The sequence below is a fragment of the Lissotriton vulgaris genome, chromosome 12 (assembly GCF_964263255.1).
Source record: "Lissotriton vulgaris chromosome 12, aLisVul1.2, whole genome shotgun sequence".
In the NCBI taxonomy this organism is placed as follows: Eukaryota; Metazoa; Chordata; class Amphibia; order Caudata; family Salamandridae; genus Lissotriton; species Lissotriton vulgaris.
In genome coordinates this window covers 445,365,907-445,371,906 of record NC_141700.1, presented here as the reverse complement: position 1 = coordinate 445,371,906, position 6,000 = coordinate 445,365,907, and the positions used below count along the sequence as shown (strand labels likewise).

The 6,000-nt window shown below is 32.0% G+C and overlaps 2 non-coding genes across 2 annotated transcripts; both read left to right on the top strand.

The window, feature by feature from the left end:
* The first annotated feature begins 2,014 nt into the window (after positions 1 to 2,014).
* Positions 2,015 to 2,088, top strand: TRNAI-AAU (transfer RNA isoleucine (anticodon AAU)). The gene has a single exon. It is a non-coding gene; the product is annotated as a tRNA-Ile (tRNA).
* Positions 2,089 to 3,740: 1,652 nt separating this feature from the next.
* Positions 3,741 to 3,814, top strand: TRNAI-AAU (transfer RNA isoleucine (anticodon AAU)). Its single transcript has one exon. It is a non-coding gene; the product is annotated as a tRNA-Ile (tRNA).
* Positions 3,815 to 6,000: the final 2,186 nt, after the last annotated feature.

Genomic DNA, 6,000 nt, shown 5'->3' with positions numbered 1-6,000 from the left:
TTGAGGGGAAGCTGATAGAATGATTAGATGAATCAATTGCATATAGGTGATGAATTATTATTTATTGCTAAAACACATGGAAAAAACATTCATGGTTCTAAGTTCTAACACTAAGTATGAACATCTCTTTTGTATTGCAATTTTTTTAGAGTCATATTAGTTTCTTCATGTTGATATTATATAAGTATAACTTCATGGTAAACCTCTGAAATTAAGCTTTACAAATCTCCCGGGTTAACTATCATTAGCACTTCTTCATATGCTGGACTTCCAGGAATTTGTGCAAAACGGCCTGTTAGCTCAGATGGTTAGAGCGTGGTGCTAATAACGCCAAGGTCACAGGTTCAATCCCTGTACAGGCCGAGTTTAATTGTTTATAAAAAGATTAATTTTTCTTGTGTCTAATTTTTGACTGTTTATCACCTTGGATCAAACGCTGCTTGAAGGATTGGATGAATACATTTGATATAGTTGTAGAATTAATTATTATTCTGAAAGCTCCTGGAATATCTATTAATGGTTTTAAGTTCTAACTCCAAGTAACTAAATCTCCTATTTATTGCAATTCATTGAGGTCATTTTTGTTTTGTCTTGTTGATGAAATATAAAGATAGTATGAATGTAAACAGCTGAATATAAGCTTTCCAACTATCCCGGGTTAACAATCAGTAGCACTTCATCATCTGCTATTTCTTCAATAGTATGCTATATATTTAGTGAGCCTATTAGTTTAGTCTTTAGAGCAAAATTTTAAAAATGCCAAGGACATAATTTCAATCAGTCTCCAAGCCAATACTTGATGCTCCTTTAATGTTGAAAATAGATGTATTTTCTTCTGTATCATGTGTATCTTTATATTTCCTTTGAGGGGAAGCTGATAGAATGATTAAATGAATCAATTGCATATAGGTGATGAATTCTTATTTATTGCTAAAACACATGGAAAAAACATTAATGGTTCTAAGTTCTAACACTAAGTATGAAAATCTCTTTTGTATTGTAATTTTTTTAAAGTCATATTAGTTTCTTCATGTTGATATTATATATTTATAACTTCATGGTAAACCTCTGAAATTAAGCTTTCCAAATCTCCCGGGTTAACTATCATTAGCACTTCTTCATATGCTGGACTTCCAGGAAATTGTGCAAAACGGCCTGTTAGCTCAGATGGTTAGAGCTTGGTGCTAATAACGCCAAGGTCACAGGTTCGATCCCTGTACAGGCCAAGTTTAATTGTTTGAAAAAAGATTAATTTTTCTTGTGTCTCATTTTTGACTGTTTATCACCTTGGATCAAACGCTGCTTGGAGGATTGGATGAATACATTTGATATAGTTGTAGAATTAATTATTATTCTGAAAGCTCCTGAAATATCTATTAATGGTTCTAAGTTCTAACGCCAAGTAACTAAATCTCTTATTTATTGCAATTTATTGAGGTCATTTTTGTTTTGTCTTGTTGATGAAATATAAGGATAGTATGAATGTAAACAGCTGAATATAAGCTTTCCAACTATCCCGGGTTAACAATCGGTAGCACTTCATCATCTGCTATTTCTTCAATAGTATGCTATATATTTAGTGATCCTATTAGTTTAGTCTTTAGAGCATAAAGTTAAAAATGCCAAGGACATACTTTCAATCAATCTCCTAGCCAATACTTGATGCTCCTTTAATGTTGAAAATAGATGTATTTTCTTCTGTATATGTGTATCTCTATATTTCCTTTGAGGGGAAGCTGATAGAATGATTAAATGAATCAATTGCAAATAAGTGATGAATTGTTATTTATTGCTAAAACACATGGAAAAAACATTAATGGTTCTAAGTTTTAACACTAAGTATGAACATCTCTTTTGTATTGTAATTTTTTTAAAGTCATATTAGTTTCTTCATGTTGATATTATATATTTGTAACTTCATGGTAAACCTCTGAAATTAAGCTTTCCAAATCTCCCGGGTTAACTATCATTAGCACTTCTTCATATGCTGGACTTCCAGCAATTCATGCAAAACGGCCTGTTAGCTCAGATGGTTAGAGCGTGGTGCTAATAACGCCAAGGTCACAGGTTCGATCCCTGTACAGGCCAAGTTTAATTGTTTGAAAAAAGATTAATTTTTCTTGTGTCTCATTTTTGACTGTTTATCACCTTGGATCAAACACTGCTTGAAGGATTGGATAAATACATTTGATATAATTGTAGAATTAATTATTATTCTGAAAGCTCCTGGAATATCTAATAATGGTTCTAAGTTCTAACGCCAAGTAACTTAATCTCTTATTTATTGCAATTTATTGAGGTCATTTTTGTTTTGTCTTGTTGATGAAATATAAAGATAGTATGAATGTAAACAGCTGAATATAAGCTTTCTAATTATCCCGGGTTAACAATCAGTATCACTTCATCATCTGCTATTTCTTCAATAGTATGCTATATATTTAGTGAGCCTATTAGTTTAGTCTTTAGAGCATAAAGGTAAAAATGCCAAGGACATACTTTCAATCAGTCTCCAAGCCAATACTTGATGCTCCTTTAATGTTGAAAATAGATGTATTTTCTTCTGTATCATGTGTATCTCTATATTTCCTTTGAGGGGAAGCTGATAGAATGATTAAATGAATCAATTGCATATAGGTGATGAATTGTTATTTATTGCTAAAACACGTGGAAAAAACATTAATGGTTCTAAGTTCTAACACTAAGTATGAAAATCTCTTTTGTATTGTAATTTTTTTAAAGTCATATTAGTTTCTTCATGTTGATAATATATATTTATAAGTTCATGGTAAACCTCTGGAATTAAGCTTTCCAAATCTCCCGGGTTAACTATCATTAGCACTTCTTCATATGCTGGACTTCCAGGAGTTTATGCAAAATTGCCTGTTAGCTCAGATGGTTAGAGCGTGGTGCTAATAACGCCAAGGTCACAGGTTCGATCCCTGTACAGGCCAAGTTTAATTGTTTGAAAAAAGATTAATTTTTCTTGTGTCTCATTTTTGACTGTTTATCACCTTGGATCAAACGCTGCTTGGAGGATTGGATGAATACATTTGATATAGTTGTAGAATTAATTATTATTCGGAAAGCTCCTAAAATATCTATTAATGGTTCTAAGTTCTAACGCCAAGTAACTAAATCTCTTATTTATTGCAATTTATTGAGGTCATTTTTGTTTTGTCTTGTTGATGAAATATAAAGATAGTATGAATGTAAACAGCTGAATATAAGCTTTCCAACTATCCCGGGTTAACAATCGGTAGCACTTCATCATCTGCTATTTCTTCAATAGTATGCTATATATTTAGTGAGCCTATTAGTTTAGTCTTTAGAGCATAAAGTTAAAAATGCCAAGGATATACTTTCAATCAGTCTCCTAGCCAATACTTGATGCTCCTTTAATGTTGAAAATAGATGTATTTTCTTCTGTATCATGTGTATCTCTATATTTCCTTTGAGGGGAAGCTAATAGAATGATTAAATGAATCAATTGCATATAGGTGATGAATTGTTATTTATTGCTAAAACACATGGAAAAAACATTAATGGTTCTAAGTTCTAACACTAAGTATGAACATCTCTTTTGTATTGTAATTTTTTTAAAGTCATATTAGTTTCTTCATGTTGATATTATATATTTATAACTTCATGGTAAACCTCTGAAATTAAGCTTTCCAAATCTCCCGGGTTAACTATCATTAGCACTTCTTCATATGCTGGACTTCCAGGACATTGTGCAAAACGGCCTGTTAGCTCAGATGGTTAGAGCGTGGTGCTAATAACGCCAAGGTCACAGGTTCGATCCCTGTACAGGCCAAGTTTAATTGTTTGAAAAAAGATTACTTTTTCTTGTGTCTCATTTTTGACTGTTTATCACCTTGGATCAAACGCTGCTTGGAGGATTGGATGAATACATTTGATATAGTTGTAGAATTAATTATTATTCGGAAAGCTCCTAAAATATCTATTAATGGTTCTAAGATCTAACGCCAAGTAACTAAATCTCTTATTTATTGCAATTTATTGAGGTCATTTTTGTTTTGTCTTGTTGATGAAATAGAAAGATAGTATGAATGTAAACAGCTGAATATAAGCTTTCCAACTATCCCGGGTTAACAATCGGTAGCACTTCATCATCTGCTATTTCTTCAATAGTATGCTATATATTTAGTGAGCCTATTAGTTTAGTCTTTAGAGCATAAAGTTAAAAATGCCAAGGACATACCTTCAATCAGTCTCCAAGCCAATACTTGATGCTCCTTTAATGTTGAAAATAGATGTATATTCTTCTGTATCATGTGTATGTCTATATTTCCTTTGAGGGGAAGCTGATAGAATGATTAGATGAATCAATTGCATATAGGTGATGAATTGTTATTTATTGCTAAAACACATGGAAAAAACATTAATGGTTCTAAGTTCTAACACTAAGTATGAAAATCTCTTTTGTGTTGTAATTGTTTTAAAGTCATAGTAGTTTCTTCATGTTGATATTATATATTTATAATTTCATGGTAAACCTCTGAAATTCAGCTATCCAAATCTCCCGGGTTAACTATCATTAGCAGTTCTTCACATGCTGGACTTCCAGGAATTTGGGCAAAACGGCTTGTTAGCTCAGATGGTTAGAGCGTGGTGCTAATAACGCCAACGTCACAGGTTCGATCAATGTACAGGCCAAGTTTAATTGTTTGAAAAAAGATTAATTTTTCTTGTGTTTCATTCTTGACTGTTTATCACCTTGGATCAAACGCTGCTTGAAGGATTGGATGAATACATTTGATATAGTTGTAGAATTAATTATTATTCTGAAAGCTCCTGGAATATCTATTAATGGTTCTAAGTTCAAACGCCAAGTAACTAAATCTTCTATTTATTGCAATTTATTGAGGTCATTTTTGTTTTGTCTTGTTGATGAAATATAAAGATAGTATGAATGTAAACAGCTGAATATAAGCTTTCCAACTATCCCGGGTTAACAATCGATAGCACTTCATCATCTGCTATTTCTTCAACGGTATGCTATATATTTATTGAGCCTATTAGTTTAGTCTTTAGAGCATAAAGTTAAAAATGCCAAGGACATACCTTCAATCAGTCTCCAAGCCAATACTTGATGCTCCTTTAATGTTGAAAATAGATGTATTTTCTTCTGTATCATGTGTATGTCTATATTTCCTTTGAGGGGAAGCTGATAGAATGATTAGATGAATCAATTGCATATAGGTGATGAATTGTTATTTATTGCTAAAACACATGGAAAAAAACATTAATGGTTCTAAGTTCTAACACTGAGTATGAAAATCTCTTTTGTCTTGTAATTTTTTAAAAGTCATATTAGTTTCTTCATGTTGATATTATATATTTATAATTTCATGGTAAACCTCTGAAATTAAGCTTTCCAAATCTCCCGGGTTAACTATCATTAGCACTTCATTATATGCTGGACTTCCAGCAATTCATGCAAAACGGCCTGTTAGCTCAGATGGTTAGAGTGTGGTGCTAATAACGCCAAGGTCACAGGTTCGATCCCTGTACAGGCCAAGTTTAATTGTTTGTAAAAAGATACATTTTTCTTGTGTCTCATTTTTGACTGTTTATCACCTTGGATCAAACGGAGCTTGAAGGATTGGATGAATATATTTCATATAGTTGTAGAATTAATTATTATTCTGAAAGCTCCTGGAATATCTATTAATGAGTCTAAGTTCTAACGCCAAGTAACTAAATCTCTTATTTATTGCAATTCATTGAGGTCATTTTTGTTTTGTCTTGTTGATGAAATATAAAGATAGTATGAATGTAAACAGCTGAATATAAGCTTTCCAACTATCCCGGGTTAACAATCAGTAGCACTTCATCATCTGCTATTTCTTCAATAGTATGCTATATATTTAGTGAGCCTATTAGTTTAGTCTTTAGAGCATAAAGTTAAAAATGCCAAGGACATACTTTCAATCAGTCTCCAAGCCAATACTTGATGCTCCTTTAATGTTGAAAATA